The following is a 9,990-nucleotide window of genomic DNA, read 5'->3' on the forward strand; positions in this document are numbered from 1 at the left end:
AGTTGTACCAGGCTCATTGTCTGATAGCAATCTCATGACCGTGGAAGTTGGAACCTTATAGATCCAGAACCAAATTATCTTGAGTAATCTTTTCTACCCTTAGTAACCATATATTACCCTCCCCTGTGTCTGAATTGACATTCTTATGAGTCATGTAAAATCTTCTTGAATGAATTAGCTTAACTGACCACTAGTTTTCAATGATCTGATGGCTGTCATCAGACTTCCACTAAGATCTACAGCTTCATGTAGACATCATATGATGTTGCCATCCGCGACTGTAGAAAATGTCTTGACTTATGACTCACTTTCTGTTCATGAAGCCATTTTCACATCGGCATGCTCCATTTGGAGGACCATAAATCTATATTCCTAGGCTATGTTCACTCATAAATTGACTCAAAAATAAACTATCTGCTTCCTCCTCAGCAGTGGAAAAAGAGAAACCCTGATGGTGGTGGTGTCCTTATATCAGTCAGGGGCAGAGCAGATGGTAGTCCTTTGTTTATCCTAGCTTGATGTCCCACTTAGTGGGCAAAGCTGCTTTATGCCTTGGACTCATACAAATCTAATTAAATCCAGGCAGCACAGTTTGGGAGGAGGAAGACACACAAAGACCTGTGGACCACCATGCCAACCACAGGCCTGCCCTCCAGATCAGGGCACAGATTGGCCATAGACCCATATTTGCTATCATCCCACACAGCATGGATAGCAGAGGTTGCCTAGGGGTCCATCAGATGTGTAGCCAGAATTCATCAAGAGCAACCACAATATACCATATGGCAGGGGAAGAAAAGTGAAATAGCTTGAGAATTATAAAGGGAGTTGAACTGGGCATCAATGAAGAAGAGGAGTAACCTGTTGTGAATGACCAGTTCTAATACCTGGGCTATTGGAGGTCCCAGCCAGAACTGCCACTGAGTGCCATGTCTGGATCTGTGGCTACAGAGCAGCAGGGGCCAGTTTTGATGCCTGTGACTCATAGAGGTCATGCAGATGTCTCTGGTCTGGGAAGCCATCAGAAACCATATGAATGTCCACTGTCTGTGCATCACCAGCGACTCCTCATTGGATTACCACTCCAGAAAGTAGCCCTTGCACCGTGCCCTTGCAGCACAGTAGAGCAGGCAAGGGTGGGAGTAAGCTGCCTGAAGGTGTTAATGCAGAAGAGATAACCTACTACTAATCTGCCATGACATGGCATGAGCACAGGAAGATGCCTCTCCTCGCCTTGCCACCTGAGGGAGTCAGGAGAGCTGACCTCAGGTTCATGAAAGTAAGTGAGCTGATCCTGTCCAACACTGGCTATAGCATTCAGAAGAATAGCCTTGCACCTTGCCTGGGCAGCACAGTAGTGCTAGTCCTGATCAAGTGGGAGCCAGTTAACTAGCCCCAAGGAAAGAGTCAGGGAAAGATGGGCTCTACCACTAGTCTGCTGTAAGGTAGCATGGGTACAGGATGATGCCGTCCCCACCATTGATGCTCATCTGCAGCAGTCAGGACAACTGGCCCTAGATCATGAAAGCTGGTGTGCTGCTCCTACCCTTGTCATCTACAGTACTCTGGATAGAGGGCCCTGCACTTCATCTGGATAGCACAAGGTAGCTGGCCCTGGTGCAGCGAGTGCAGGCAAACTGGCCCTAAGGATGAGTGCACAGGAGAGCAGACCCTGTCACCACTCCTCTGCCCTGAGATGACCTGGGCAGGAGGGGTATTTGGGTCGTGAATGCTCTCCATTTCCTGCTCTTGGAACCTGAGGGAGTCAGGAAAGCAGACTTTGGGGTCACAAGATCAGGGAAGTTATTCCTGCCTCTTGCAGGCTTCAGCACTGAGAGGAGACACTTTTCTTCTTGGCAGAATAGTAGACCTGGCACTGGTGGCAAAAAGCAAGTTTTCCAGCCCTTAGGGTGTGAGAGTGGGAGAACTGTCCAACCCCTCAAAGGATGCAGCACTTGGAAGAGTGGCCAGCACAGTTGAGCTGGCCCTGGAGTAGTGAGTGAGCTGGTCTCAGGGGCGTGAGAGCTGGGAACTCACCCTCCTGCTGATGGCAGCATTGGGAAGCCTAGCCAAAGCAGGACTGGTTAGCTCCCACTAGCGGTGTCTATGAGAAAGAGAGGGCAGGCCAACCAGCTCAGCTACCACACAGGCCCACTTCTAGGCCTCTGAAATTTGGTCACCCCAAAATCTATATCATCAGCAAAAGGTTGGGACTCATGAAAGAGCCAGTCCAGCTGTTCCAAAGCTGCAGGGTCTCCATGATACAGAGCAACAACAAGATAACCGGGATGAATCCTGATAAGGATCTAATATTCAAGGTGTCCCAGAAGTCGGAGATCTTGAACCAGACAACTGACTAATTGCAATAAACATTGGCAAGTAAAGATGTATGGACAGAGAGATATACTGTAGGACACATATACTACGGCCTCCACAATACTTTGTTATTTTCTTATTATTGGTGGTGGTAGGGATGGTACTGTTGTTGTTCTTGTTACTGCTGTTGTTGGTGATGGTGGTGGTGTGTTTTCATGTGCCTGTATTTTATCTTTACCTTGAAGGAAGATGTTTTAGGGCAAATTCATGATATGGGGGGACAGGGGGATAAAGAAGACTGGGGTGCATGATGTGAAACTCATGAAGAATCATTAAAGAGCTAAAAATCAAATGAAGAAACAAACAGTCTTTTATTCCCTGTGAAGTGAGAGCTGGGCTTTGCATCAACACAATGGAAAATATTGCTGGTGAGTTTGTACTCTTTCCATTTTTGATTTCTATAACCACTGGGCAAAGTTTACTAGCATCTAGAACCATTTAATCTTTTGAGATTTCCAGCACTCTGCATGGTTTCTAGCCCATCAATGTTGGTTGATAGAGTTACTATATGAGTAAAACTCAAATACTTGAAGTAAATCTATTAAAACTAGTTGAGGGACCAGAAAAGGAGCTTAGTTGGTCAATATTCTTGCTACTCAATCCAGGCAACCTTAGTTTAATTCTGGAGCCCATAAAAGTTAGAAATCATAAACAAATTCTACAGAGTTGTCTTTCCCTCCAAAACTGTGATGTAGCACACACACACACACACACACACACACACACATACATACACATACACACATTACACACACATACACACTATAATTAATAACGATGATATTATTATTTTAAAATATTATTTAATTTATAATTATTTAAATAATCTTTATAATAAATTATTATGATTATAATCATAGATATTATTTTATTTGTTTGTTTGTTTTTTGGTTATTTTTTTTTCCAGAGCTGAGGACCGAACCCAGGGCCTTGCGCTCGCTAGGCAAGCGCTCTACCACTGAGCTAAATCCCCAAACCCCATAGATATTATTTTAAATAACTGAGGCACTTCCTACACACAAAAATCATTCCCAGTTTACATACCGTAGTGTGGCTGGCCAGTTGGGAGGTGTCCTGGTTTTGATTCTCTGATGCTGTGATACCACATTAACCAGAATCAACTTATGGACAGAAAGGCTTATCTCATTTAACAGTTAAACAATCACAATCGATTACTGTAAAAAGTCAGGCCAGGAAATCCAAGAAGGAAACTGGATACAAGAACTGAAGCAGAGATCATGGAATAAGAATGCTTACTAGATTGTTTTACATGGCCTATTCAGCCTGCTTTTACAGACAATCCTGACCACCAATTCAAGAAAGGCAGAGCCTATAGTGGATGAGCCCTCCCAACATCAATCATTGATCAAGAAATTCCTGCCACAGGGGATGGAAACCTGATGGAAATAATTTCCCAAGTCAGATTCCCTCTTCCAGGTTACTATAGTTTGTATCAAATTGACAAAAACATGTCATTACAAGAAGTGTGATAACCAACTCTACTTCCAGACCAGGGAAAAGAGGCCATTTGCATGTCCTAGAGCCAAGCTGTGACACCCTTGAAGGGAGGAATTTCATTGCCTGCCTGGTGAAGCCTAGAGAAGCACATACATCTCAAGCACATACATCTTTAAGGAGCTTTTTCTTGTTTCAAAAAGCACCTGAATTGCCTTCATATCATCTGAATGAGCTGGGTAGGGAAAGATCCCTATGTAATTCACTCATCTAATGGCCCTGAAGCCACAAAGCCCAGCAACTACGCAGCTAAATTTTATGAAGCCCTAAAAATGTCTGATTTCATCATTAACAATGGTTTGATTTCAAAAATGTCAATGATATTCTAAGGAAAACAGGAACAGAATTTGTCGTCCCTGAAATTGAATTCTTATTCAACAGATAAGTCTTATTGATGCTGAAGCCTGCAAGGAAGTAAGTTTATGAGGCCTGCATGGTAACAAAAAAGCCCAGAGACAGAAAAGACAAAGACAGATGTGTTCTTTGGCATTTTATACTGAGACAGTAAGAAAAATGAACAATGAGTCAGAGGTTCTGTTAACCTTCTGGAAAAGGTGTAATGTCACTCAAAATTTTGACTATGAATTAGGTATGCACCTCATGAACATAGACCCAGAGCACATGTGCCTGTTACCTTATAGGCACAGCTCCTGAAAGGCTTGGGAGGAGAGTCCAGAGTGCAAAGGAGTGCAAAGAGAAATCATAATTTGAAGAAATATAGATTGCAAGAGGAACCAGGAGGTAGAGTGTGGGGCACAGGCTTGCCTGGCACTCACCCTTAAAGCCTACTTAAGCATCATCTTTGATGTTTCAGCATTGTCGTAAGAAGCACTGCTTTGGCACCAATCCCTGACATTATTGCTGATGCCAAACACTGCTTGCAGACAGGATCCCAGTAGGACTGTCCTCTGAGAGGCTCTTCCAGGACCTGACTAAAACCAATGCAGACACTCACAGCCAACCATTGGACTGAACCCAGGGACCCCAATGGAAGAGATAGGAAAGGATTGAAAGAATTGAAGGGGATTGAAACCCCATAGGATGAATAACAATACCAACTAACTGAACCCCTCAGATCTCCCAGAGAGGAAACCACTAAAGAGTATACATAGGTGTTCCATGGCTCCTGCTACATATGTAGCAAAGGATTGCCTTATCTGGCACCAAAAGGAGGGGGGTTTTCTTGTCCCAGCAAAGGGAGATGTTAGATGGTTGGGGCAGGAGTGAATGGGATTTTCCCTCTTAGAGGCAAAGAGGAGGGAGGATGGGATGGGGGATTTGCAGAGGAGAAACCAGAAATGGAGACAATATTGGAAATATAAAATAAATACAACAACAAATAAATATAAAACAAAACAAAAAAACAGCTGCTTCTCTAGGGCTCCAACTTATCTAGCCATCCTATTGTATTTACCCATAACAGATTGAGAGTATATAAATGTATACTCATTGCAGATCAATCTCCATAGTGACTAATTTTGAGCAATACCCTCTCCAACTCTGAGATCTTTGTGCAACCCCCTTCTTTTAGTAGGTGTGAGGTGTGATATATACCAGCAATGTCAGCAGTGAATGCCAACCTTTGTGACTGGAACATAATGATTAGCCAATAAATATAAGCTGAACATGCCAATACAGGTGGCAGAGCGTGTCTGACTGAAGTCATCAAAAAAAAAATCTTATGTTGAAAGGTAACTAAAAGTTTTATATAACCAAGAAATAGAATATTCAGTGGTAAGAAAACTTTGTAACTTCCCTAATAAAGAATTTATATGCTGGGCAGCTTATCTTCTCTGATTTTCCTAGATAGAGTTATGGCCCATTATTTTGAAATCTATGAAATGTGAATGTTATGATTTTCTCTCTGTGTCTTTGTGTCTTTTTGTCTTTGGCTCTCTCTGGCTCTCTCTGGCTCTCTCTGGCTCTCTCTCTCTGTCTCTGTCTCTGTCTCTCTCTTTCTCTCTCTCTCTCTCTCCCCCCCTCTGTGTGTGTGTGTGTGTGTGTGTGTGTGTGTGTGTGTGTTTAAGTCCACAAACTTACATATGATACTCTGTTAATGCAGGTGAGTTAATGACAATAGTGACTTAGAGATATATTGGTTTGATGCTTAGACTCAAAAATTTGACAAGTTCCTCACATTATTTTCTTCTTCTAATACTTGTACTTTGATGATAACACTCTATACTTTCCTCCCTTTAATTTTAATTGATAATACTCTCAATTTTACCTCTCAATAATTGCATCTTTTCTATCTTTAATTGGTTAAAAATGTATTCAAGTTTATGTCAGGATCACCAGTGCTTTGTCACTCTACTGCCTATGGAAGAGCTCCTTGTGTGCAGAATGAACCAAATAGAGCATGTGTGAAAACTGAAGTACACACACACACACACACACACACACACACACACACACACACACACTTTAGAGTAAGCCCTTATTTTATACTTTCCATCTCACTAAATAGTGTACTATGTACCTGTGTGATTTTAGCCAAGACTCAGAGATTATTTGAGTCTAAGGATACCTTTTCTCTGTGATCTTTCCCCATGTCTTAATTCATCTAATCTCTCTCCATCTGCCCCCTGCATCTGCTTTCTCTCCCTCTCCTTTTTATTTCCTTCTCTCTTCATACATTTAGAGCTCAACAACCATATTGTGAGCAGTGGAGGCACCCAGCCAGTAGCTATCATCCCCAGTTTCTTTCTCTTAAATTACAACTAATTAAAAGGCAACTCATGTTGGCTCAATCTTTAAGATATTGCCCAAAGTGAAAATGTATTGCCACTTCCAAACCTTAATATAAGCTATGTCATTGTATTTGTCTCCTGGACTTCAGTGTCCCTCCCCTTCCTGCTCTATACTCACATTTTTCAGTGTCATCTCAATGAGCTTCAAAGTGTGCAAACCTGAACAATGTCATTTCACTATCAAACCTTTTCAAGGATCCCAGTCATAGTTGTCACTAAAACTTGGATCTTTTTTTTACCCCGGAGCTGAGGACTGAACCCAGGGCCTTGCGCTTGCTAGGCAAGCACTCTACCACTGAGCTAAATCCCCAACCCCTAAAACCTGGATCTTAAGTTAACAGAAATCCTGGATCAGATTGCCTTTCCCTAAGTTGGTCAAGAACACATATTTATCACCTCCCACAAACTCAGTCTCCCAGTGAATCTTTCTTCCCCTGTGCGATGGTCTGGCCTTTACTAGTCTGGTAAGAGACTGATAGAATACAGAACTGCATTTTGAACCTCTGTAGTTCTATCAAACTAAAATCACCTTTGCTCTGAGATCTTTCTCCATTTCTTCTTTTCTAATCCCTCTCCAACTACCAACTGCATCTGCCTTCAGTCTCTCTCCTTTTTATTTCCTTCCCTCACCTTTATTTAGAAACCATATTGTGAGAAATGGAGGGACCCACACAGCAGCCAGCAGCCAGCAGCCAGCAAATGCCCTACCCAGATTAGGCAGCCACCTTTCACTGGACCTTCATCCTTAGTGAAGCCATTGACAACCCAGTTGGCTTATAGCTGAAGCAACACAGGAGACACTTAGCCAGAACTTCATAAGCTGAGCCACTTTCTTGTTCCTTAAGTAATAAGTCATAAGGCTAATAACTTGCTGTTATTATGGCTATAACACACTGGGGTTGTGTCTGATTTTTAAATAGCATTTGATAATGAACTCAACATAATCCTCTCAGAGTTTTAACATCCTCACTGTACTCAAAGAATAAAAACCTATTTTCTAATTTTGGATTCCTTATTTTATTTTTTCCAAATAATTTTTCATCTCTTCTATCTCTCCTCCCTCCCTTATCAAAGTAATTATATAAATGCTAGATTCTAGATCTCCCTTTAGATCCTAACCAAAAAGAAAAATAAAAACTCTCCTTCTCTCCTCCATCATCCTTGCTTGTTACAGGAGCTGATCTGACACTACCTTTTACTTATATATCATCTGATCCTCTCACTAGACTGTAGGGATGCTAGAAAGAGAAGTAGGAGATGGGGAAGGGTAGAAATCCTAACCCTCCTAGTACGTCTTGGAATCTCTTACTGACTAAGAGTGAAGATCTCAACACAACAAACATTTGTCAAAAATGCCTACATGGAAACAATATTCTTCTTACGAAGTGATATTTTAAATATGAATGTTAAAATAGCAACAAATCATGCTTAAGGCCTAAGTGTCTGTGATCTTTGAGTTGAACCTAACTCTTTTCCCAGTTATAAACCTTTTCTGAGCATCATACATGCAAGACTAGAAACGGTTTTCAGTCAAAATGTATGTCCTCACTGGCTCCTGATCTAATAGTAAGGATTTCTTCAATTTTTGTGACCCCATAAGTGTGTAATCCTATCCAGTATACTTCAGAAGAATCTGTGATCTGTCACTATAAAGGAAAAATACTTACTAGAAGGCTATTACATGTGGCAACTCCATAGGACTCCAAAACTGTAAATAAGAATGTTTTTAAGATAGACTTTTTTACAATATAGTCTGGAGAAGTCCAGAGCCACTCTCAGATGTATGCTATCCTTTTCTTAGACACACCCCTGTCCTTTTAGCATCCATGCTTAAATCTGTGTTTAAAACTCTTGTTAAAATTTCAACTTCTGTCACACTGATTCATTCTGGGATTTTTTTCTATGGTATAGTTAACATCCTCAGCGTCATTTGAGTAGAGGTCTCTGAAACTCACTCCCAAAGCTACTATGGGCAGTGAGGCCCAACTGTACCTTCAGCTACTGTGCCGATAACAGCATGACTGTGGTTTAGAACTCATATGAAAGATACATTAGTTTTTACTTCAAAATTTTTATTTGTTGTTGAATTTTGTACATGATTACTGCATTTACATTATTTAAACCCCCTTCTTCCCCTCTAATTCCTCTTGTGTTCTGTACTCACTCTAATAAGTATGGTCATCTGCCACTTTGTGAGTGTGTGTGTGTGTGTGTGTGTGTGTGTGTGTGTGTGTGTGTGTGCACGTGCGCGCGCGCGCACATATGTACGTGCACATGCGCACATGTGACCTTCTGATTCAATTTAGTATTTTTGGCTGACCACTGGGATTATATAACCTACAAGAGAGCACATCCATAGAGAAAGCTGATTTTCCCTCAGCAGCCATTAATAGACCATGGTGATTCATTTAGGCTTCTCAGAATCTAAAGAGGTGCCTGACGTACATGAAAGAGAACACAAAGGGTCTCAATTAGTATATGATAAACAGATATTATTGAACCTTTCATTATGTTCTTCTCTAAATGTATTCCATAACATATGAAGAATTAAACAAGCTTGTTCAGCTTTTTATATGTAAACATAGAAGGCAGGCAGGGTAACTTTACTCTAGACTTTGAGATACAATATTTTTACAGAACACCGGTGAACAAACCCACAGACCACAGCCAAGATTCTTTATGTTCTAAAACAAATTTGGAAACACAGTTAGAGGAAAGGTTTATTTATAGTTTGAACAAACCAACTGTGAGTATGTGTGGGGGTGGGTAGTAGGGTATCTACTTTCCTCCCCACAAAGTCTGTGACCATCTTAAAATTTGTGAGAAAAGGCTCAGAATAGTATCTCTCTTTAAAATGTTTTCTCTCCCACCACAGCTTCAGAACAAACTCACAGTCCAGTATCTAATGAATGTTTTTAAATTAAGTAATTTGAAGGATGTTCCAGGGACAACCAAGGGTGTCTATTAAATTTGGAGTTCAACATTCTTCATTATCTAGTTTTGTACATATGAAGGGAAGGGCGTCCTAGGCTGCGCTCTGAAGGGAAGCAGGATTTCTATGTGTCTGCTGAGAGATAATGAGGGCTATTGTTCTGTGTGAAATGTGCTGTAGAAGGACAGGCAAGATTCAGAAGAGCCACATTTCCTTTAGCATTCCCATCAACTAGCATCTGGAGTCTTTGACACTCACATTGACTGTAGCTGGCTCTGTGAATACTTGGCTAAAAACCTATGTTGCACAAGTGGTACTACATATTTAGATGCCAGTCCTTAGGGAACTGATGGCTTCTGTTCTCCTTTTTTAACACTTTTATAGGAACATGGAGTCTTCCTGTAGAAACCCTGCCAA

The 9,990-nt window shown here is 41.3% G+C and overlaps 1 non-coding gene across 1 annotated transcript; it reads left to right on the forward strand.

Annotated features, from left to right (window-relative positions):
• The first annotated feature begins 421 nt into the window (after positions 1 to 421).
• Positions 422 to 564, forward strand: LOC116902567. The gene has a single exon (XR_004388163.1). It is a non-coding gene; the product is annotated as a small nucleolar RNA SNORA48 (small nucleolar RNA).
• Positions 565 to 9,990: the final 9,426 nt, after the last annotated feature.

Source organism: Rattus rattus, chromosome 5, assembly GCF_011064425.1.
Source record: "Rattus rattus isolate New Zealand chromosome 5, Rrattus_CSIRO_v1, whole genome shotgun sequence".
NCBI classification, from domain to species: Eukaryota; Metazoa; Chordata; class Mammalia; order Rodentia; family Muridae; genus Rattus; species Rattus rattus.